This window comes from Oncorhynchus nerka, linkage group LG2, assembly GCF_034236695.1.
Source record: "Oncorhynchus nerka isolate Pitt River linkage group LG2, Oner_Uvic_2.0, whole genome shotgun sequence".
Classification (NCBI taxonomy): Eukaryota; Metazoa; Chordata; class Actinopteri; order Salmoniformes; family Salmonidae; genus Oncorhynchus; species Oncorhynchus nerka.
In genome coordinates, this window is record NC_088397.1 from 79,758,840 (window position 1) to 79,784,353 (window position 25,514).

General features: G+C 44.4%; 2 non-coding genes and 1 pseudogene across 2 annotated transcripts; all 3 read left to right on the plus strand.

The window, feature by feature from the left end:
• Positions 1-13,707: 13,707 nt before the first annotated feature.
• LOC115131765 (nucleolar protein 56-like) lies at positions 13,708-20,226 on the plus strand (annotated as a pseudogene).
• LOC115146458 (small nucleolar RNA SNORA26) lies at positions 14,518-14,642 on the plus strand. Its single transcript, XR_003866157.1, has one exon. It is a non-coding gene; the product is annotated as a small nucleolar RNA SNORA26 (small nucleolar RNA).
• LOC115146453 (small nucleolar RNA SNORD57) lies at positions 19,096-19,162 on the plus strand. The gene has a single exon (XR_003866156.1). It is a non-coding gene; the product is annotated as a small nucleolar RNA SNORD57 (small nucleolar RNA).
• Positions 20,227-25,514: the final 5,288 nt, after the last annotated feature.

A 25,514-nucleotide genomic window follows, 5' to 3' on the forward strand; every position in this document is an offset into this window, starting at 1 on the left:
CAAGCGAGTGGACGGCAGAAGAGGAGTGCTGACCGCCACCGCAGTGAGGCCCCCGTGTTTGTACCGGGGGACAGAGTCTGGCTCTCGACCCGAAACCTACCTCTCCGCTTGCCCTGCCGGAAGCTGGGTCCGCAGTGTGTAGGGCCCTTTAAAGTCCTGAGGAGAATAAACGAGGTGTGTTATCGATTACAACTCCCTTCCTATTATCGTATTAACCCCTCGTTTCATGTGTCTCTCCTCAGGCCGGTGGTAGCTGGTCCCCTGCAGGACAGTGAGGTACCGGAGGTCCCTCCCCCTCTGGACATCGAGGGGTCCCCGGCGTACACGATCCGGGCCATTCTGGACTCAAGACGTCGGGTGAGGGGCCTGCAGTACCTTGTGGACTGGGAGGGGTACGGTCCGGAGGAGAGGTGCTGGGTACCGGTGGGGGACATCTTGGATCCATCCATGTTGAGGGATTTCCATCGCCTCCATCCAGATCGCCCTGCACCTCGTCCTCCGGGGCGACCTCGAGGCCGGTGTCGGCACGCTGCGGGAGCCGCGCGTCAGGGGGGGGGGGGGTACTGTCACGAGTCCGACCGAGGTTGTTTCCCCTTCCCGGGCGGGTGGCGCTCGGCGGTCGTCGTCACCGGCCTATTAGCTGCCACTGATTGTTTTTCCTCCCCCTCCTTGTATGTTTAGTGGTAGCACCTGTTCATGTTTAATTAGTTCGTCTTTATTAGACAGCTGGCCCGCCTGGTTGTTGTGCGGGATTATTTCTATGTAACCTTCGGCTCTGTTGTAGAGGTACGTGTTAGTGCCTGGTCGTGATTTTTTCCATTGTACTTTTTGATTCCCTGTGGTTGGGAACGTAACTTTTGTGAGCACCCTGTGGTGCGTTGGTGCTATTAAAAGACGCACAGCATTGAACTCTGTCTCCTGCATTTGACTCCACACCCACGACACCCGGAGCATTACAGCTCTTCATTTCAGAAAGATATGAGGCAAAAATGATAAGAAATTAAACTAAATAAAAAATTGTATATATAAAAAACAAAATCATCCCAAAGTGCTCTAGGATTGACAAGTGATGGTTTTGCCACTGCTAAACTGCTTGCTGCTGACTGCACTGCATGATTGTAATGGGTTTACTAACCTGTTAGTTCTAGTAGCTATGTTGACTATGACGTGACAAAGATGTGTGTAGCAGTTAGCCATCATGACATGAAGGTTTGGCTTGGAAATGTTTTTTCGCCTGTTTAAAGACAGCTGATATCTTGTGCACTGAAGTCCACAAGCAAAGGATTAGGGGAGGAGAGCGCGTAGATACACTAGATGCGAGAAGGAATTATATATACAACAAGCTGTTTGTATATGGCTGCTATGAAAGTGAACTGTGTTTGCATGTGATCAGGGGTGTTTTCATTTCACCTATTCTGTTGAAAAACTTTTCTTAAATGAAAGCCAACAGAACAAAACTGGTATAAACATATATGAATTTGTCAAATAGAAACTCTCGTTTGCAACTGTTGGACTAATGATTATACACCCTAGATTAGCTATCTGCAGAAACAAATTGTGCCAGGCGGTATTGAATGTGTCACTGTCTGTCACCTTAATTACTCAAAATTCTCTCGACCTGTGCATCTAAGTTGTTAACTTTCATTCATAGGCTAGGTTGTAGCAACCTCATAATGGGTGCATGGAAAATGAGATTATCACATAGTAGCCTAAAACTATCGCTGGTACATTGAGCTGGGTGAATGGAGAATGAATGACAGTCATCCAATATGCTGTAATTGAAATAAGGCCATGTGTAGTGCGCAGTAATATTCAATGTGTGAATATACAGTATATTATATATACATCATATGTGACTCGTAATAAGACTAAGAAATTAGCCTATTAAAATGTTTACCTGACTCCATAAAGATAATTAGCGATATGCAAGAGACAATGGTTGAGTTACAGTAATAGGCAATAAAGAAGTATCTGAAAATGGAATTCTAAATACAAGTGTATTCAATTACTTTGTAAAAAGAATGGATTCACATACAAGACATAAAGCTTAAGTTATAAGACGCGGTTAGCCATTGTGGCTGGAACCGCGGATTGTCTCGGATTGTCTCTTGGCACTGTTGTCCAAACCAGTTGTTAGACCTTTTTGCCTAAGCTGTTGATATTTTTTGTTGTTATCCTAGTTTTGTTTTGCCCTGTTGTTTATTTTCAAATACCCAACATATTCAACATGTATTATAAAGAAATGGTTGTATATCAATTACATATACTGTAGTTGAAAAAAGCTTGCTTGCCCAGACTTTGAAAATCTGTACTAAGTTTGGTCTTGATATCAACAACAACAAAAGACATTCAACATTTAGGACATCTACTTTGTGCATGACAAGTATTTTTTCCAACAATTGTTTACAGACAGATTATTCCACTTATAATTCACTGTATCACAATTCCAGTTGGTCAGAAGTTTACATACACTAAGTTGACTGTGCCTTTAAACAGTTAGGAAAATTCCAGAAAATTATGTCATGGCTGGTTCATCCTTGGGAGCAATTTCCAAACGCCTGAAGGTACCACGTTCATCTGTACAAACAATAGTACGCACGTATAAACACCATGGGCCCACGCAGTCATCATACCGCTCAGGGAGGAGACGCGTTCTATCTCCTAGAGATGAACGTACTTTGGTGCGAAAAGTGCAACTCAATCCCATAACAACAGCAAAGGACCTTGTGAAGATGCTGGAGGAAACAGGTACAAAAGTATCTATATCCACAGTAAAACGAGTCCTACATCGACATAACCTGATAGGCTACTCAGCAAGGAAGAAGCCACTGCTCCAAAAGCGCCATAAAAAAGTCAGACTACAGTTTGCAACTGCACATGGGGACAAAGATTGTACTTTTTGGAGAAATGTCCTCTAGTCTGATGAAACAAAAATAGAACTGCGGTAATGAAAATCATTATGTTTGGAGGAAAAAGGGGGAGTATGCAAGCTAAAGAACACCATCCCAACCGTGAAGCATGGGGGTGGCAGCATCATGTTGTGGGGGTACTTTGCTGCAGGAGGGACTGGTGCACTTCACAAAATAGATGGCATCATGAGGGTGGAAGATTATGTGGATATATTGAAGCAACATCTCAAGACATCAGTCAGGAAGTTAAAGCTTGGTTGCAAATGGATCTTCCAAATGGACAATGACCCCAAGCATACTTCCAAAGTTGTGGCAAAATGGCTTAAGGACAACAAAGTCAAGGTATTGAAGTGGCCATCACAAAGCCCTGACCTCAATCCTATAGAAAATGTGTGGGCAAAACTGAAAACGCGTGTGTGAGCAAGGAGGCCTACAAACCTGAATCAGTTACACCAGCTCTGTCAGGAGGAATGGGCCAAAATTCACCCAACTTATTGTGGGAAGCTTGTGGAAGGCGAACCTAAATGTTTGACGCAAGTTAAACAATTGAAAGGCAATGCTACCAAATACTAATTGAGTGTATGTAAACTTCTGACCCACTGGGAATGTGATGAAAGAAATATAAGCTGAAATAAATAATTTTCTCTACTATTATTCTGACATTCACATTCTTAAAATAAAGTGGTGATCCTAACTGACCTAAAACAGAGAGTTTTTTCTAGGATTAAATGTCAGGAATTGTGAATAACTGAGTTTAAATGTATTTGGCTAAGGTGTATGTAAACTTCCGACTTCAACTGTATTTGTAAAGTGACAATATGTAACTTTTTGAGTGACCCTGGTCAAATTCACATAGAATGTGAGTTAGATACATGTATATAATTCTACTTGAAAGCAAGTCTAAGAAGCAGTATAAATGTTCTATGTGTGCTTTTTCTATGCTTCCCGTTCTTAAGCTTTGTTTTTGTGTCCTATACACCAGCTTCACAAAGCTGAAAATACAATATATTTCACAGTGTTTTAGATGATACAATCCTTCTCTACACTATACTGTATTATTTTGTGACATAAACTAAAATTCGGCTAACTATTAGAGTTTTAGCAACTAGGAATTGGCGGAGCGATTTCTGCATAGTGCAACTTTAATATCTTGTTATCTTGCTTGTTGTATTACTCCCTCACGACGCCAGGACAGCGGCGTCAATCACCACCTTCCGGAGACACCTGAAACCCCGACTCTTTAAGGAATACCTAGGATAGGATAAAGTAATCCTTCTCACCCCCCCCCCCCCCCTTAAAAGATTTAGTCATTTAGCAGACGCTCTTATCCAGAGCGACTTACAAATTGGTGCATTCACCTTATGACATCCAGTGGAACAGCCACTTTACAATCGTGCATCTAAATCTTTTAAGGGGGGTGAGAAGGATTACTTTATCCTATCCTAGGTATTCCTTAAAGAGGTAGGGTTTCAGGTGTCTCCGGAAGGTGGTGATTGACTCCGCTGTCCTGGCGTCGTGAGGGAGTTTGTTCCACCATTGGGGGGCCAGAGCAGCGAACAGTTTTGACTGGGCTGAGCGGGAACCGTACTTCCTCAGTGGTAGGGAGGCGAGCAGGCCAGAGGTGGATGAACGCAGTGCCCTTGTTTGGGTGTAGGGCCTGATCAGAGCATGGAGGTACTGAGGTGCCGTTCCCCTCACAGCTCCGTAGGCAAGCACCATGGTCTTGTAGCGGATGCGAGCTTCAACTGGAAGCCAGTGGAGAGAGCGGAGGAGCGGGGTGACGTGAGAGAACTTGGGAAGGTTGAACACCAGACGGGCTGCGGCGTTCTGGATGAGTTGTAGGGGTTTAATGGCACAGGCAGGGAGCCCAGCCAACAGCGAGTTGCAGTAATCCAGACGGGAGATGACAAGTGCCTGGATTAGGACCTGCGCCGCTTCCTGTGTGAGGCAGGGCCGTACTCTGCGGATGTTGTAGAGCATGAACCTACAGGAACGGGCCACAGCCTTGATGTTAGTTGAGAACGACAGGGTGTTGTCCAGGATCACGCCAAGGTTCTTAGCGCTCTGGGAGGAGGACACAATGGAGTTGTCAACCGTAATGGCGAGATCATGGAACGGGCAGTCCTTCCCCGGGAGGAAGAGCAGCTCCGTCTTGCCGAGGTTCAGCTTGAGGTGGTGATCCGTCATCCACACTGATATGTCTGCCAGACATGCAGAGATGCGATTCGCCACCTGGTCATCAGAAGGGGGAAAGGAGAAGATTAATTGTGTGTCGTCTGCATAGCAATGATAGGAGAGACCATGTGAGGTTATGACAGAGCCAAGTGACTCTAGCCAACATGTCAGAATATTACAATGCTTTTCGGCGAAAGCATGAGAAGCTATTATCTGATAGCATGCAACCCCCGAAATACCCAAAGGGGACGTAAACAAAATAATTAGCGTAGCCGGCGCTACACAAAACGCAGAAATAAAATATAAAACATTCATTACATTCGACAAGCTTCTTTGTTGGCACTCCTATATGTCCCATAAACATCACAATTGGGTCTTTTTTTCGATTAAATCCGTCCATGTATACCCAAAATGTCCATTTATGAAGCCCGTCTGATCCAGGAAAAAACTGCTTTCCAAAACGCAACGTCATTTAAAAAAATTAACAAAGTTGCCTATAAACTTTGACAAAACACTTCAAACTACTTTTGTAATCCAACTTTAGGTATTAGTAAACGTTAATAATCGATCAAATTGATCACAGGGCGATCTGTATCCAATAGCAGCAAGTCTTGAAATCATGGTCCATATTCTCCCTTTCATAACTTCCTCCGGTGTACTCGACGACAGGAAGTGCCTATTTCTCATTTGACCAAGGATTAACTTCAACCCAATTGCCAAGACTGGCGACATCGTGTGGAAGCTGTAGGAACTGTTAACAGGACGCTATCTATTTTCCCTTGCCATAGACAATACAGAGACTGGCGGAGTGATATTTTTTTTGTGTTTTTGTGAACAGTTTTCCTTGGGATTTTGCCTCCTACACACATTCTGTTATAGTCACAGACATGATGTAACCAGTTTTATAAACGTCAGAGTGTTTTCTATCCACACATACTAATCATATGCATATACTATATTCCTGGCATGACTAGCAGGACGTTGAAATTTTGCGTGATTTTTAACAAAAAGCTGCGAAAATTCGCAGCCTCTTTAAGATATATTTTAAAATATATTTTATATTTGAGATTCTTCAAAGCAGCTTTGCTCACTCTTGGCATTCTCTCAACCAGCTTAATGAGGTAGTCACATGGAATGCATTTCAATTAACAGGTGTGCCTTGTTAATTTGTGGAATTTCTTTCCTTCTTGCATTTGAGCCAATCAGTTGTGTTGTGACAAGGAAGGGGTGGTATACAGAAGATAGCCCTATTTGGTAAAATACCAAGTCCATATTATGGCAAGAAATACTAAAGTACACAAAGAAGAAGAAGAGACTTGTTTGGGCCAAGAAACACGAGCAATGAACATTGGGGTAGAAATCTGTCCTTTGGTCTGATGAGTCCAAATGTGATATTTTTGGTTCCAACCGCTGTGTCTTTGTGAAACGTAGAGTAGGTGATCGGATGATCTCTGCATGTGTGGCTCCCACCGTGAAGCATGTAGGAGGTGGTATGATTTTGTGAGGGTGCTTTGCTGGTGACACTATCAGTGCTTTATTTAGAATTCAAGGCACACGTAACCAGCATGGCTACCACAGCATTCTGCAGTGATACGCCATCCCATGTGGTTTGCACTTAGTGGGACTATCATTTGTTTTTCAAAAGGACAATCACCTAAAACACACCTCCAGGCTGTGTAAGGGATATTTGATAAAGGAGAGTGATGAAGTGCTGCATCAGATGACCTGGCCTCCACAATTACCCAACCTCAACCCAATTGAGATGGTTTGGGATGTGTTTGACTGCAGAGTGAAGGAAAAGCAGCCAACAAGTGCTCAGCATATGTGGGAACTCCTTCAAGACTGTTGGAAAAGCATTCCTCATGAAGCTGGTTGAGAGAAGGCCAAGAGTGTGCAAAGCTGTCAAGGCAAAGGGTGGCTACTTTGAAGAATCTAGTACCTAACCCAAGTCTAGTACATAAGCAAGGGATGTTACATTACAAGCAATGAGTCTGTCACTAACTTAATGTCTATTCCTTTGCCTCTCCCACAGTTTGACTCAAAATGAAGAGTTTTGGTTAAAACCAGAGCTGCTTTAAAAGTGTAGGTGACTTTGCTAATGATAATGCTTTTTAATCTAATTGCTGTTGACCCACAGCTTCTGATACCATTTTCTGACTTCTCTTGGTTGTGCAGATGTTACTGAGGTCACACTAGACCCAAACAGAGCAAACATAAATATCTCACTGACTGAGGAGACCAGAAAGGGGACATGGGTGGAAGAGAAACAGCCATATCACGATGACCCAGAGAGATTTGAGGATATGTCACAGGTGCTGTGTAGAGAGCCCCCTACCAAATGCCATTACTGGGAGGCGGATTTGATTGGGGAGTGTGATATAGGAGTGTCATTTAAAAGTATCAGCAGGAGATTAAAAGGATTGTAAACTGGGAAGCAATGACAAGTATTGGTGTCTATTGCCTTCCACAATAATACAGAGATTAATATTCTTGACCCAACCCCCAGACCCGAACCCCAGAGAGTAGGAGTGTATCTGGACTGGCCAGATGGCACCTGTGCACATTCCAGGCCACATTCACTGAGCCCCTCTACCTAGCTTTTGGTGTTTTGCATAACTCTTCAGTGTCCCTTGTGGTTACCAGCAGTCCAGTGCCAGCTGTGAATCCAATTTAGTCTTGAATTAAGTAGAATTCCCTATGCTGGATGACAGTGCTTAAGTTGATCTGGATCCTGCTTGAACAGGATCAGGCATCTTTCAATTTTGAACTGTTTCGTTCTGGAAACCATTTGCCAGGATCCGTTACCTCTCATGGCACAAACACTGTGTGCAATGTAAAAATTCCAATTAAATCAGACTTTCACTTTTACTTGAGTCATTTTCTATTTAGGCATCTTTACTTTTACTGAAGTATGACAATTGGGTACTTTCCCCACAACTGGCCATTGCTGTGATGAGAGGCTACAGGCGCCTCTCTCTATCTTTCACAGAACTAGAATGAGAACTTTTTATGATCTCTCTCCCACTCTCTGCTCTGATAAACATGACATGAGCCTGCAACTTTCATCTCTCCAGAGTTGCACTCAATCATTTATTTCCCTATAGAATCAAAGCCGCGGGAAGGGTGTTGGAGGTGCCACAGCACCCCTAAAAATTGAAATACATTTGCCAAAGTTATAGAATGGCTTTGTAATTCAGAAGACTACACCAGGAGTAGGCCTGTAATTTAACTTGGCATGAGTGTATCACCATCGCTGGTGAGTGAGCTGAGCACCATTGGGTGAGTCTGAAATAAAACAAATGTATACCTTTTATTTTACTAGGCATGTCAGTTAAGAACAAATTCTTATTTTCAATGACAGCCTAGGAACAGTGGGTTAACTGCCTTGTTCAGGAGCAGAACAACAGATTTTCACATTGTCAGCTCGGCAATTTGATCTTGCAACCTTTTGGTTACTAGTCCAATGCTCTAACCACTAGGCTACCTGCCATCCCAAATTTCCTCCTCATATTGTACAGTGTCTCCACACACCTAGGCCAAAAGGCTATTGCTGGATTCAAGACAAGGTCGTTTTAATTGATCTCAGATTCTCAGTTTGTCAGTGTCAACATAGCCTGTCATTTCGATCATTTGTGAGGTATTAAAACAAGATTCTGCTAAAGTCTCCAGTCATCTAAAAGTATGTAGAATCACATGAAATGTGTTTATAAAAGGCCCGAAAAGGCTTTTAAAAATTCCTCATCTGTGAAACTTCTCCAAGTGCCTCTACTCTATTTCTCCAAGTGCCTCTACTCTATTTCTCCAAGTGCATCTACTCTATTTCTCCAAGTGCCTCTACTCTATTTCTCCAAGTGCATCTACTCTATTTCTCCAAGTGCATCTACTCTATTTCTCCAAGTGCCTCTACTCTATTTCTCCAAGTGCCTCTACTCTATTTCTCCAAGTGCCTCTACTCTATCTCTCTATTGCTCTATGCCAGCACACAAAAGCGATGTTAATACATGCAAAGCTTTATTATAAAGTTTTGTTTTATTCATCCATTCTAATACCTCAGAACCCCCATGTCCCCCCCCCCCCCCCATGGCTGTGATACTCCATAGAAATCCCCATTGCAATAATTTGCCTAAAACCCATCATAAGCCTCGTTTACAGCATCCCCTCCATGTTCTCTGTCCCTCCCAACTGAGCTCTTCATTCACCAATCACCAGGTAGTGCACGACATGACGCAGAGTTCGTGAATCTCGCGATACAAAGTCGACCCCACGGTAATACCGTTATGTAGCCGCGTGTGGAAAACTAAAAGTCTTTATACATTCGTGAAGCAGAGGAAAGGACAGGTATAGCATCAGAGATTTTGCAATCGTGGTAAGATATTTTTTGTTATACGTTTCAGCATTTGAAATACCAACAAAAACTACTCATCAATAAAATGCTTTGGAAAATAACGTTAGCTTACCCAACTAGCTAACTTATATGGCATATATTCAATTTCAGGGTCGAAAGGTGAAGAGTTAACAAGTTAAGTTACAAAAACGTGTTTGATTTATCATATCAGAATAAAACATTTACTGTAAGCAATTAGCGTTCCATTCCAAATTGACGGTCATTACCCAACGTTAGCGTTCTCAGCAAAGATTGGGAATGTGTTGGCAGCCTCACGACTAGGCCTCAGTCTTGTTAAAAAGCCAGATTTGCCAGATTTGCGAAAGGATTTAATGAACACATTTAACATAGCTATTGATAACAGCCTAATTTGGTAAACATTTGCTATGGGTAATGGACTAGTTTAAATATCTTTACAATGTGCATGCCATGGGTACTGCGTATTGATCCCCACAACACGTGGTGACCGTAGTATTGGTTTAATGACGCGCAAGTTCAAATAGGTTCACGTTACAGTATTTTGGAGAAATACTATCTAGTACCTACACTGAACTTAAATCTAAAGTTGATAGATTCTAAACTCAACATGTAAAGTGTTTTTCATGAGCTGAAATAGAAGCGGTAGCGTCCCACCTCGCCAACAGCCAGTGAAATTGCAGGGCGCCAAATTCAAACAGTAATCTGATTTAAAATTCCTCAAACATACAAGTATTATACACCATTTTAAAGAAACGCCTTGTTAATCCAGCCACAGTGTCTGATTTCAAAAAGGCTTTTTGGCGAAAGCACACTATGTGATTGTTAGGTCAACGCCTAGCCACAGAGAACCATGCAACCATTTTCCAACCAAGGAGAGGTGTCACAAAAGAGAAATAGCGTTAAAATTCATCACTTACCTTTGATATTCATCAGATGGTACTCCAAGGTCTCCATGTTAGACCATTTTTGTTCAATAAAGTTGATCTTTATGTCCAAATACCTCCTTTTGTTTGTGTGTTTAGACCAGTAATACCCCCCCCCCCCCCCAAAAAAAAAAATCACCTTTATTTAACCAGGTAGGCAAGTTGAGAACAAATTCTCATTTACAATTGCGACCTGGCCAAGATAAAGCAAAGCAGTTCGACACATACAACGACACAGAGTTACACATGGAGTAAAACAAACATGCAGTCAATAATACAGTATAAACAAGTCTATATACGATGTGAGCAAATGAGGTGAGATAAGGGAGGTAAAGGCAAAAAAAAGGCCATGGTGGCAAAGTAAATACAATATAGCAAGTAAAACACTGGAATGGTAGATTTGCAGTGGAAGAATGTGCAAAGTAGAAATAAAAATAATGGGGTGCAAAGGAGCAAACTTAATTAAATACAGTAGGGAAAGAGGTAGTTGTTTGGGCTAAATTATAGGTGGGCTATGTGCAGTAATCTGTGAGCTGCTCTGACAGTTGGTGCTTAAAGCTACTAGTGAGGGAGATAAGTGTTTCCAGTTTCAGCGATTTTTGTAGTTCGTTCCAGTCATTGACAGCAGAGAACTGGAAGGAGAGGCGGCCAAAGAAAGAATTGCTTTTGGTGGTCACTAGAGACATATACCTGCTCGAGTGTGAGCTACAGGTGGGGGATGTTATGGTGACCCAAGGCGCGGGCACTAAGTTCAGATAAAGTTTTTAAAAATCCATTACAGTTCATAGAAACATGTCAAACAATGTATATAATCAATCTTTAGGGTGTTTTTATCATAAATCTTCAATAATATTCCAACCGGACAATTCCTTTGTCTTTAGAAATGAAAGGGAACGGCGCTCGCGAGACTGAGCTAATGGCTTTCAGCCAGACCCCTGGTTCAAACAGCTCTTATTCGCTCCCCTTTCATAATAGAAGCCTGAAGCAACGTTCTAAAGTCTGTTGACATCTAGTGGAAGCCTTAGGAAGTGCAATCTGATCCCATAGACACTGTATATTGGATAGGCAATCGTGTAAAAAAAAAAAAAATTCAATACCAATCTCAGATTTCCCACTTCCTGGTTGGATTTTTCTCAGGTTTTTGCCTGCCATGTCAGTTCTGTATACTCAGACATTATTTTAACAGTTTGGAAACTTTAACATTTTCTATCTAAATCTACTAATTATATGCATATTCTAGTTTCTGGGCCTGAGTAGTAGGCAGTTTACTCTGGGAACCTTATTCATCCAAGCTACTCAATACTGCCCCCCCCCCCCCCCGTTCCCAAAGAAGATAAGAAAGGCTGGATTAGGGCATTGCGAATGTATTCAAATCATTTTTGTTATGAACTGTAACTTGTTGCATTTATTTTTGTTGGGTATACATTATCGCGTCACACGACCCGTAGGCTGCGCTGACCATAGTCCACTTCTGACATGTGACTTTATTCTTGCTAAACATCTTTTCTCTTGTCCACTTGGCATTATCTGCACCGCGTGGCTATTTCCATCATGGCAGTATACCGGCTAGGTGATAGTTGAGGGCATATCAGGGCGGAGTTGGGTTTTGTCATTGGTTGATTCCGAAAACGCTTACCTGTACGGTTTGCCCTGTACAACGGCAGTCCCGAAATTCATACTTTTAATAAATATTGAATAGAATTTATGTTTTCATTTGTTGCTGAAGTTCGGTATGTGCCAGTTCAATCGGTCTGCCCATTCAAGAATCTCTGGGAAATCCATACCCTTACTCTAACCATTTATTTAATCTTCAATGTGTGGTTTGGGCGGCTGGAAGCCTAGTGCTTAGAGCGTTGGACCAGTAACTGAAATATTGCTAGATCGAATCCCCGAGCTGACGAGGTGCAAATCTGTCGTTCTGCCCATGTACAAGGCAGTTTACCCACTGTTCGTAGGCCGTCATTGTCAATAAGAATTTGTTCTTACCTGACTTGCCTAGTTAAAATAAAAATGGTTGTCACAAGGATTCTAGATAGCATGGACCCAACTGACTCTCAGTTGCACACGAGGGGGGAAAGTGTATTCGCTATTACGAAATAATAGTAAAAGTATGAATTTCAACACCGTGGAAGGACTGGAGTTGTACAGTTAAATGTTTGCAGAATTACATTTTTTATTCAAATCAACTGATGGTAACTCACCTGGTAGCGGAATGTGTGAGCAACAACGTTATCAAAACTTGACTCTGCCTATGTGTGTGTGAACTGAGTTGCATGTTCCTCAGCTAAATGCAAGCAGAGCGTTATTGCCCAAGCCCCATGTTTCGCTACTTGCATTGTGATTCCATTATTTAGTTTGTCACTGTTTTTACAGTATAGAATGTGGCTAACATTTTAACCTGCTGTTTCAGGTGCTATTGCACATGCTCTTTGAGCATGCAGCAGGGTATGCACTCTTTGTCGTTAAGGAGGTGGAAGAAATTAGCATGCTTTTGCCTCTGGTACGAATAACCACTTTAAATATGTTACAATTTTTATTAGTTTTTACCCATAATTGATGGCCGTTGAGACAAGTTACTAATTACACATATTCCACAGGTTGAATGAAGACTGCGTTCTAAACATGGGGAAATTCCATGATATGGTGAGCCTAGCTGCTTTCTTCCCATTCAAGTCTACTCAGGCTGCGCTAGAAAATATTAACGCCATATCGGAAGTTGAGTTGCTTGCTTTAATTTACTCCATTCTAGTCCTTGCTCAAATGTAATGCCAATCCACTGACTCGCTGTGCTGGCCCATCAAACCTGAACATCTGGGCCTGGCTATCTTTATGATACCAGATGGCATTAGTCAGTATGTATGTTTCAACACACCTCCAACTGATTGTCTTATCTTAGTCTATTATAAATAATGAAAACATTTCCTCATAACACCCGACTTGTTTCAGGTGTGGTCCACGATGACCTGAGGCTGTTCCTGGAGACTAACCTGCCCATAGGGGGGGGGGAGAAGGCGGCGATGCTGGGGGTGGGTGATGCCAAGATAGGAGGAGCTGGGCCTGTCTATCCAGACTGGTGGAGTGGTGTCAGATACTGAGGTGAGGACTCACATGAACTACAGTAAAAGTTTTTTTTTTTTTTTTTTAAATACATTTGGGGGGGGTGTTATCTCGTCTTTTATGTTGTGACTAGTAACTTGTGTGTGGCTGGCGATACCTGGCCTGTGGTGATGTCAAAATAATCAACCCCTGACCCTCGTGATGGTTTATACTGAAAATCTGAACGGCTGCCAGGGCGAATGACCTAGGGCTGTGAAAGTGCCTCCACTGCGCATACTCAATGTCACTACCCATCTCCCCTGAAGGGGTGCGTCTCCACTTCCACTCCCTGGTAAAGGGGCCGACTGCCCAGGCTGCCTCCAAAACCCAACTAGGTCTGGGCCACAGCTACTCCAGGGTCAAGTTCAACGTCAACAGGTCCGACAACATGATCATCCAGTCCATTGCCCTCCTGGACCAGCTGGACAAGGACATCAACACGTTCTCCATGCGTGTGCGGTACGTACAGCTGCTGTGAATGTCAAGTCTCCCTCATAGGGTACGTAGTAGTGGACTCAACAACCATCCACTTGGCAGTCTTGCTAACATGACCAAATGATGACTATACCAAATCTGTCTATCCCCTAAACTCTATATTGAGTGTTCCATCGGTGCTGACAGTCCCGCAGTATAAATGTCAGGTATGCCTTCAACCTGGTTAAGACTATCCTAACATTTCCAAACTTCTGCTCGCCCCTCCCCTTCTGCTTTATAGTGAGTGGTATGGCTACCACTTCCCAGAGCTGATCAAGATAGTGACTGACAACTCTACGTACTGCAAGATGACCCAGCTGATCGGCAACAGAAAGGAGCTGAGCGAGGAGAGTCTAGAGAGCCTGTAGGCGGTAGTGATGGACAGTGCTAAAAGGCAGCCTGGGCCTTTTAGCACTGTCCATCACTACCGCCTACAGGCTCTCTAGACTCTCCTCGCTCAGCTCCTTTCTGTTGCCGATCAGCTGGGTCATCTTGTCCTGGAGGCATCCCGCAGCTCCATGGGTCAGTCGCCAAGCCACACAGTATATTATACACACTTATAAAACCAACCCCTTTTTTGCCCATCTGGGACTTTTAAGTGTCCTATATGACCAACACAGAGGGGAAGAGTATGATAGTTCTCTCATAAACCTGTAGTGTAGGCTCAAATCCTCACTGCGGATCCTGTCGGGAGATACAAAACGTATATTTCAGTAGTCTTCACAGTGGAGATGTTTGTACATTGAATTCCCGTGTCTGGGTATCGAGACTGCTGCTGAAACTTTTCCCCTGTCTTTCTGTAGGCATGGACATCTCCCATAGACCTGATCAACATTGAGAGGTTCTCCAACCGCGTGGTCTCGCTAGCCTCCTACAGGCTGGAACTCCAGGAGTACCTGCGCTCTGAAATGAGCCAGCTGGCCCCCAACCTGGCTGCCCTTATAGGAGATGTGGTGCGTAGTAATTAGGTTCAGCAAATGTCCAATCTACATACTCTTCCTAAGGGGACCGAATGATGTTTATACCAAATCTGTCAATCCCCTGAATTCTTTGTGTTGAGTCTTCCATCGGTGCTGACAGTCCCTGACACCTCAGCTCATGGTGAAATGTTCATCGGCCAACCTCTGACGTGGTGTTTCTTCCTTCTTTAGGTGGGAGCACGTCTGAGCTCTCATGCCGGCAGCCTGGCCAAGTACCCAGCCTCCACCGTGCAGATCCTGGGCGCCGAGAAGGCCCTGTTCAGGTACTGGGGCACCCACTCCCTGCTGGGGAAACTGGCAGCTACTATGTTGTCAGGGCTGGGGCTAAGCAGAGAAGGGTGACTGGTGGTGTGACCCCTTCAGCGTGATCCCTCTCCCTTATGCACCCCCACAGTCTGAGCAGTTGCCTAGTGCGCAGAGGTAGATGCTGTAACTCCTACATGCCAAACTCAACCAATAATTTATTGTGTAGAAAAATCAACAATCAATGGTTGTAACATGTTTCCAAAGTGGCTTTCACTGGAAACCCAATATCCATTCCCCACACACAGGGCTCTGAAGACCCGTGGCAACACTCCTAAGTACGGTCTCATCTTCCACTCAACTTTCATCGGCCGTGCTGCAGCCAAGAACAAAGGGCGTATCTCCTGTTACCTTGCCAACAAGTGCACAATCGCCTCACGAATCGATACCTTCTCTGGTGAGTTAAGATGTCTGTTAACCCATGAGGAGAGCAGAGGACAAACTTAGCTTGGGCCTAGTAGATCACAGTCCTCTCAGCGTTCTGTTTCGGGTCCTGTTTATTATGACCCTTTTGGATTATTTGCAATGATGTTCTTATTTTTCGTCAACAGTAATCTAACTCTGGGTATATGATGGTGACTAGCTAAATACTGAGCAAAGCTTTGGTGTCTTGACTACTGCTGCCCCATGCTCTCCTGCTGTGGTGTTGATGTTTCCTCTCCCTCCCTCTGAAAGAGGTGCCCACCTGTGTGTTTGGTGACCAGCTGCGTGACCAGGTGGAGGAGCGCCTGTCATTCTACGAGATGGGTGAGGCACCTCGCAAGAACCTGGATGTCATGAAAGAGGCTGTGATACAGGTGAGCTATGTCACTGATGTGGGATTAATTTTCTTGGGTTTGTGAGCATGCATTTACAGCGTTTGTACAGTAATAAAAATCTGGGGAAAGTAATGGAATTTTAAAATGTAAGATTTCTAGGCCTGGAAGAGTTTTAGAAAGTCATCAAATCTGAAACGTAATGGACAGTTCTGTATGTCATTTTAAGCATGGGATCAAAGCAGCCTCCCAGTGTCAATACATTACGTGTACTTTTGTATGCGTTGGTCATGAGAAATTTGGTTACAAGTAATGAAATTCCATCTGTCAATGTTACATTTACATTTAAGTCATTTAGCAGACGCTCTTATCCAGAGCGACTTACAAATTGGTGCGTTCACCTTATGACATCCAGTGGAATAGCCACTTTACAATAGTGCATCTAAATCTTTTAAGGGGGGGGGTGAGAAGGATTACTTTATCCTATCCTAGGTATTCCTTAAAGAGGTGGGGTTTCAGGTGTCTCCGGAAGGTGGTGATTGACTCCGCTGTCCTGGCGTCGTGAGGGAGTTTGTTCCACCATTGGGGGGCCAGAGCAGCGAACAGTTTTGACTGGGCTGAGCGGGAACTGTACTTCCTCAGTGGTAGGGAGGCGAGCAGGCCAGAGGTGGATGAACGCAGTGCCCTTGTTTGGGTGTAGGGCCTGATCAGAGCCTGGAGGTACTGAGGTGCCGTTCCCCTCACAGCTCCGTAGGCAAGCACCATGGTCTTGTAGCGGATGCGAGCTTCAACTGGAAGCCAGTGGAGAGAGCGGAGGAGCGGGGTGACGTGAGAGAACTTGGAAGGTTGAACACCAGACGGGCTGCGGCGTTCTGGATGAGTTGTAGGGGTTTAATGGCACAGGCAGGGAGCCCAGCCAACAGCGAGTTGCAGTAATCCAGACGGGAGATGACAAGTGCCTGGATTAGGACCTGCGCCGCTTCCTGTGTGAGGCAGGGCCGTACTCTGCGGATGTTGTAGAGCATGAACCTACAGGAACGGGCCACCGCCTTGATGTTAGTTGAGAACGACAGGGTGTTGTCCAGGATCACGCCCAGGTTCTTAGCGCTCTGGGAGGAGGACACAATGGAGTTGTCAACCGTGATGGCGAGATCATGGAACGGGCAGTCCTTCCCCGGGAGGAAGAGCAGCTCCGTCTTGCCGAGGTTCAGCTTGAGGTGGTGATCCGTCATCCACACTGATATGTCTGCCAGACATGCAGAGATGCGATTCGCCACCTGGTCGTCAGAAGGGGGAAAGATTAATTGTGTGTCGTCTGCATAGCAATGATAGGAGAGACCATGTGAGGTTATGACAGAGCCAAGTGACTTGGTGTATAGCGAGAATAGGAGAGGGCCTAGAACAGAGCCCTGGGGGACACCAGTGGTGAGAGCGCGTAGTGAGGAGACAGATTCTTGCCACGCCACCTGGTAGGAGCGACCTGTCAGGTATGACGCAATCCAAGCGTGGGCCGCGCCGGAGATGCCCAACTCAGAGAGGGTGGAGAGGAGGATTTGATGGTTCACAGTATCGAAGGCAGCCGATAGGTCTAGAAGGATGAGAGCAGAGGAGAGAGAGTTAGCTTTAGCAGTGCGGAGCGCCTCCGTGATACAGAGAAGAGCAGTCTCAGTTGAATGACTAGTCTTGAAACCTGACTGGTTTGGATCAAGAAGGTCATTCTGAGAGAGATAGCGGGAGAGCTGGCCAAGGACGGCACGTTCAAGAGTTTTGGAGAGAAAAGAAAGAAGGGATACTGGTCTGTAGTTGTTGACATCGGAGGGATCGAGTGTAGGTTTTTTCAGAAGGGGTGCAACTCTCGCTCTCTTGAAGACGGAAGGGACGTAGCCAGCGGTCAGGGATGAGTTGATGAGCGAGGTGAGGTAAGGGAGAAGGTCTCCGGAAATGGTCTGGAGAAGAGAGGAGGGGATAGGGTCAAGCGGGCAGGTTGTTGGGCGGCCGGCCGTCACAAGACGCGAGATTTCATCTGGAGAGAGAGGGGAGAAAGAGGTCAGAGCACAGGGTAGGGCAGTGTGAGCAGAACCAGCGGTGTCGTTTGACTTAGCAAACGAGGATCGGATGTCGTCGACCTTCTTTTCAAAATGGTTGACGAAGTCATCTGCAGAGAGGGAGGAGGGGGAGGATTCAGGAGGGAGGAGAAGGTGGCAAAGAGCTTCCTAGGGTTAGAGGCAGATGCTTGGAATTTAGAGTGGTAGAAAGTGGCTTTAGCAGCAGAGACAGAAGAGGAAAATGTAGAGAGCAAGGAGTGAAAGGATGCCAGGTCCGCAGGGAGGCGAGTTTTCCTCCATTTCCGCTCGGCTGCCCGGAGCCCTGTTCTGTGAGCTCGCAATGAGTCGTCGAGCCACGGAGCGGGAGGGGAGGACCGAGCCGGCCTGGAGGATAGGGGACATAGAGAGTCAAAGGATGCGGAGAGGAGGGTTGAGGAGGCAGAATCAGGAGATAGGTTGGAGAAGGTTTGAGCAGAGGGAAGAGATGATAGGATGGAAGAGGAGAGAGTAGCGGGGGAGAGAGAGCGAAGGTTGGGACGGCGCGATACCATCCGAGTAGGGGCAGTGTGGGAAGTGTTGGATGAGAGCGAGAGGGAAAAGGATACAGGGTAGTGGTCGGAGACTTGGAGGGGAGTTGCAATGAGGTTAGTGGAAGAACAGCATCTAGTAAAGATGAGGTCGAGCGTATTGCCTGCCTTGTGAGTAGGGGGGGAAGGTGAGAGGGTGAGGTCAAAAGAGGAGAGGAGTGGAAAGAAGGAGGCAGAGAGGAATGAGTCAAAGGTAGACGTGGGGAGGTTAAAGTCGCCCAGAACTGTGAGAGGTGAGCAGTCCTCAGGAAAGGAGCTTATCAAGGCATCAAGCTCATTGATGAACTCTCCGAGGGAACCTGGAGGGCGATAAATGATAAGGATGTTAAGCTTGAAAGGGCTGGTAACTGTGACAGCATGGAATTCAAAGGAGGCGATAGACAGATGGGTAAGGGGAGAAAGAGAGAATGACCACTTGGGAGAGATTGTGTATGAACCCTGCTTTTATAGGACTCTTTTTCCTTGTAGATGTTTAGCTAATCTGCTGTGAGTGATGACAACACTGTCCCTGACTCAAACGTGGGGGTTTAACTGATTTAATGAGCCTGACACAGCGCCAAAGCACATCAGTGCTACTAGCAGCTAGTCTTCTAGAGGTATTCGCTGTTTACCCATGCTGTTTGGTTTACCACTCCTAGGCTGGAGAGGTGGCAGCTGAGATAAAGATCAGATTGGAGAAAAGGGAAAAGAAACGTAGGAAGCGGGAGAAGAAGCTGGCAGCCCTTTCCACAGGCGATGAAGAGGTATGTATTGGTTTAGCTCTGTCCGGAAACTGAAAGCATGTTTAGATTTGACCCTTCTACGTGGTTCTCTCTGTGTATGACATGCTAAACTAACTTGACTCCGAACCATTGGCTGGTCTTCTACTGTAGACCAAATCACTGAAGTGAATCGGACATTACAGCTCTTGTCATACTGCAATTAAAACTAATGCCATGGGGAAATTATGTAATATCCTAATGTGTTTTCTATTATGGGTTTATGCTAATGGTGAGAAGGGAGAATGTGACGTCACTGTGGTAAAGAAGGAAAAAGAAGCTTGCAGCAGAGGAAGCTGTCCAAATGAAGGAAGAGGCTCTAGTAACAGAGAATGGAGACCCCATAGCCATAAATAAATGAGTGAGGCAATAGAGGTGGCTGAAGAGGCCCCAGAGACCCCCAGACTGAGAAGAAGAAAAAGAAGACATGTTGAATAGAGGATTTGGATGAGACTGAACATTTCTTAGTTTTGTACAGTTGATTTTTTTTATTGCTTATTTTTTACTTAACCCACCCAATGAGGTTGGAAGCAGATTGACTTGTGTAAATCAGTGTTTGTCTCAATTTTATACCTTCCCATCCTCAACGCACTTCACACTGAAAGTGAATATTCAGCTCAGTGCCTTGAAGTTAATGTAATTATACATTCCCATTATGTAAATACTTTCATGTCCATTTTCTCTATCAAATCTGTTCAGCGTCAACTTGCTTTCAACCATTTTTCTACTAAATATATATGCTACCTACCTGATGTGTCTGAAATATACTGAACAAAAATATAAACGCAACATATAAAGTGTTGGTCACATATTTAGTTTCTTCAGCTGAAATAAAGGATGGCAAAAATGTTCCATACACACAGCTAGTTTCTCTCAAATTTGTTTACTTTCCTGCTAGTGAGCATTTCTAATCTGCCTGATTTGTGTGGCATATCCAGAAGCTGATTAAATGGCATGTGTTTAAAGACCACTAAAATGTGCAGTTTTGAGTGAGTTCAATTGGCATGCTGACTGCAGGGATGTTCATTTCTCCACCATAAGCCACTTCAGGTGTCATTTTGGAAGTACGTCCAACCAGCCTCAACTGCAGACCACGTGTATCTGTGCCAGCCCAGGACACATCTGGCTTCTTCACCTGCAGGGTTGTGAGAGCAGCCACTTGGACAGCTGATGAGTCTGGGTTTGTGCAACCAAAGAATTTCTACACACACCTTTTCTCAGTGAAGCTCGTCTGCAATTCTTGACCTGACTTCAGTGGGAAAATGCTCACCTTCGATGGACACGGACATGCTGGAGAAGTGGGCTCTTCACTGATGAATTCTGGTTTCAAGTGTACTGGGCAGACCGTGTATGGCTTTGTGGGTGAGCGGTTTGCTGATGTTAACAGTGCCCCATCGTGGGGTTATGGTATGGGCAGACAAACACAATTGCATTTTATCGATGACAATTTGAATGCAGAGATACGGTGATGAGATCCTGAGACCCCATTATCGTGACATTCACCCGCAGCCTTATGTCATAAGGATCTATGCACAATTCACGGGAGCTGAAAATATCCCAGTACCTCCCATGGTCGTCATACTCGTTACCCATTGAGCATGTTTTGGGATGCTCTGGATATATATTTTAGCTTTATTTAACCAGGTAGGCTAGTTGAGAACAAGTTACAACTGCAACCTGGCCAAGATAAAGCAAAGCAGTGTGACACAGACAAGTTACACATGGAATAAACAAGCCAATGACGGTAGTAAAAAAAAGAGTCAATATACAGTGTGCAAAAGGCATGAGGTAGGCAATAAATAGGCCATAGTAGCGAATAATTACAATTTAGCAGATTAACACGAGTGATAAATGAGCAGATGTGCAAAAGAGCAGAAAAGTACATAAAAACAGTATGGGGATGAGGTAGGGAGATTGGGTGGGCTATTTACAGATGGATTATGTACAGCTGCAGCGATCGGTTAGCTGATGTTTAAAGTTGGTGAGGGAAATATGTCTCCAGCTTCAGCGATTTTTGTAATTTGCTCCAGTCATTGGCAGCAGGGAACTGGAAGGAAAGGTGGCCAAATGGGGTGTTTGCTTTGGGGATGACCCGTGAGATATACCTGCTGGAACGTGTGCTACGTGTGGGTGGTGTTATCGTGACCCGTGAGCTGAGATAAGGCGGAGCTTTACCTAGCATAGACTTATAGATGACCTGGAGCCAGTGTGTCTGGCGAAGAATATGTAGCGAGGGCCAGCCGACTAGAGCATACAGGTCGCAGTGGTGGGTGGTATACGATGATTTGGTAACAAAACGGATGGCACTGTGATAGACTGCATCCAGTTTGCTGAGCAGAGTATTGGAAGCTATTTTGTAAATTACATCGTCGAGGATCGGTAGGATAGTCAGTTTTACTAGGGTACGTTTGGCAGCATGAGTGGAGGTTTTGTTGCAAAATGGAAAGCCGATTCTAGATTTGATTTTGGATTGGAGATGTTTAATATGAGTCTGGAAGGAGAGTTTACAGTCTAGCCAGACACCTAGGTATTTATAGTCCACATATTCTAGGTCAGGACCGTCCAGGTTGGTGATGCTGGTCGTGCGGGCAGCAAACGGTTGAAAAGCATGCATTTGGTTTTACTAGCGTTTAAGAGCAGTTGGAGGCCACGGAAGGAGTGTTGTGTGGCATTGAAGCTCGTTTGGAGGTTATTTAGCACAGTGTCCAAGGAAGGGCCAGAAGTATACAGAATGGTGTTGTCTGCGTAGAGGTGGATCAGGGAATCACCCGCAGCAAGAGCGACATCATTGATATATAGAGAGAAAAGAGTCGGCCTGAGAATTGAATCCTGTGGTACCCCCACAGGGCATGGCCAGCTGGAGAGAAATACTTATTGAAATTTTAGATTATCGTGGATTAATCGGTGGTGACCGTGTTACCTAGCCTCAGTGCAGTGGGCAGCTGGGAGGAGGTGCTCTTGTTCTCCATGGACTTTACAGTGTCCCAAAACTGTTTGGAGTTAGAGCTACAGGATGCAAATTTCTGCTTGAAAATACTAGCCTTTGCTTTCCTGACTGACTGCGTGTATTGGTTCCTGACTTCCCTGAACAGTTGCATATCGCGGGGACTATTCGATGCTATTGCAGTCCGCCACAGTATGTTTTTGTGCTGGTCAAGGGCAGTCAGGTCTGGAGTGAACCAAGGGCTATATCTGTTCTTAGTTCTCAATTTTTTGAAAGGAGCATGCTTATCTAAGATGGTGAGGATATTACTTTTAAAGAACGATCAGGCTCGACTGACGGGATGAGGTCAATATCCTTCCAGGATACCCGGGCTAGGTCGATTAGAAAGGCCTGCTCGCATAAGTGTTTTAGGGAGTGTTTGACAGTGATGAGGGATGGTCGTTTGACCGCAGACCCATAGCGGATACAGGCAGTGATCGCTGAGATCCTGATGGAAAACAGCAGAGGTGTATTTGGAGGGCAAGTTGGTCAGGATAATGTCAATGAGGGTGCCCATGTTTACGGATTTAGGGTTGTACCTGATGGGTTCCTTAATGATTTTGTGAGATTGAGGGCATCTAGCTTAGATTGTAGGACTGCCGGCGTGTTAAGCATATCCCGGTTTAGGTCACCTAACAGAACGAACTCTGAAGCTAGATGGGGGGCAATCAATTCACATATGGTGTCCAGGGCACAGCTGGGAGCAGAGGGGGATTGATAGCAGGTGGCAACAGTGAGAGACTTATTTCTGGAAAGATTCATTTTTAAAATTAGAAGTTTGAACTGTTTGGGTATAGACCTGGAAAGTATGACAGAACTTTGCAGGCTATCTGTGCAGTAGATTGCAACTCATCCCCCTTTGGCAGTTCTATCTTGACGGAAAATGTTGTAGTTGGGTATGGAAATCTCATAATTTTTTGTGGCCTTCCTAAATTAGGCCCTAATCTATGGAATACAGATACCTTATTTCAATTGACTAATTTAGTAAAATCTGTCACAAATTGCATTTATTTTGGTTCAGAGTATTTCCATGTGGCTAGAATTGCAGCTAATGCTTTGTAAAAGGGGATAGTTACCGTTGAAGTTCCCTGAGCCAGGAATGACTGCAGCTAGTTGCACGCTCATTGCATCATTAAAATAAGCAGTAATAAGGCCTCTCTTGAAAAAGCCAAACCTTGACCCAGAAAATATAACAAACTATCGGCCTATATTGAATCTTCCATTCCTCTCAACGTTTTTATAAAAAGTGGTTGCGCAGCAACTCACTGCCTTCCTGAAGACAAACAATGTATATGAAATGTTTCAGTCTGGTTTTAGACCCCATCATAGCACTGAGACTGCACTTGTGATGGTGGTAAATTACCTTTTACTGGCATCAGACCGAGGCTCTGCATCTGTCCTCGTGCTTCTAGACCTTAGTGCTGCTTTTGATACCATTGATCACCACATTCTTATGGAGAGATTGGAAACCCAAATTGGTCTACACAGACGTTCTGGCCTGGTTTAGATCTTATCTGTCAGAAAGATATCCGTTTGTCTCTGTGAATGGTTTGTCCTCTGACAAATCAACTGTAAATTTCGGTGTTCCTCAAGGTTCCGTCTTAGGACCACTATTGTTTTCACTATATACAGTGGGGCAAAAAAGTATTTAGTCAGCCACCAATTGTGCCAGTTCTCCCACTTAAAAAGATGAGAGATGCCTGTAATTTTCATCACAGGTACACTTCAACTATGACAGACAAAATGAGAAATAAAAATCCAGAAAATCACATTGTAGGATTTTTAATGAATTTATTTGCACATTATGGTAGAAAATAAGTATTTGGTCAATAACAAAAGTTTATCTCTATACTTTGTTATATACCCTTTGTTGGCACTGACAGAGGTCAAATGTTTTCTGTAAGTCTTCACAAGGTTTTCACACACTGTTGCTGGTATTTTGGCCCATTCCTCCATGCAGATCTCCTTTAGAGCAGTGATGTTTTGGGGCTGTTGCTGGGAAACACGGACTTTCAACTCCCTCCAAAGATTTTCTATGGGGTTGAGATCTGGAGACTGGCTAGGCCAACCCAGGACCTTGAAATGCTTCTTACGAAGCCACTCCTTCGTTGCCCGGGCGGTGTGTTTGGAATCATTGTCATGCTGAAAGACCCAGCCACGTTTCATCTTCAATGCCCTTGCTGTTGGTAGGCTTTGTTACTTTGGTCCCAGCTCTCTGCAGGTCATTCACTAGGTCTCCCTGTGTGGTTCTGGGATTTTTGCTCACCGTTGTGATCATTTTGACCACACGGGGTGAAATCTTTCGTGGAGCCCCAGATCGAGGGAGATTATCAGTGGTCTTGTATGTCTTCCATTTCCTAATAATTGCTCGCACAGTTGATTTCTTCAAACCAAGCTGCTTACCTATTGCAGATTCAGTCTTCCCAGCCTGGTGCAGGTCTACAATTTTTTTTCTGGTGTCCTTTGACAGCTCTTTGGTCTTGGCCATAGTGGAGTTTGGAGTGTGACTGTTTGAGGTTGTGGACAGGTGTCTTTTATACTGATAACAAGTTCAAACAGGTGCCATTAATACAGGTAACAAGTGGAGGACAGAAGAGCCTCTTAAAGACGAAGTTACAGGTCTGTGAGAGCCAGAAATCTTGCTTGTTTGTAGGTGACCAAATACTTATTTTCCACCATAATTTGCAAATAAATTCATTAAAATCCTACAATGTGATTTTCTGGATTTTCTTTCCTCAATTTGTCTGTCATAGTTGAAGTGTACCTATGTTGAAAATTACAGGCCTCTCTCATATTTCTAAGTGAGAGAACTTGCACAATTGGTGGCTGACTAAATACTTTTTTGCCCCACTGTATTTTACCTCTTGGGGATGTCATTCGAAAACATAATGTTAACTTTCACTGCTATGCGAATGACACACAGCTGTACATTTCAATGAAACATGGTGAAGCCCCAAAATTGCCCTCGCTAGAAGCCTGTGTTTCAGACATAAGGAAGTGGATGGCTGCAAACTTTCTACTTTTAAACTCGGACAAAACAGAGACGCTTGTTCTATGTCCCAAGAAACAAAGAGATCTTCTGTTGAATCTGACAATTAATCTTAATGGTTGTACAGTCGTCTCAAATAAAACTGTGAAGGACCTCGGCGTTACTCTGGACCCT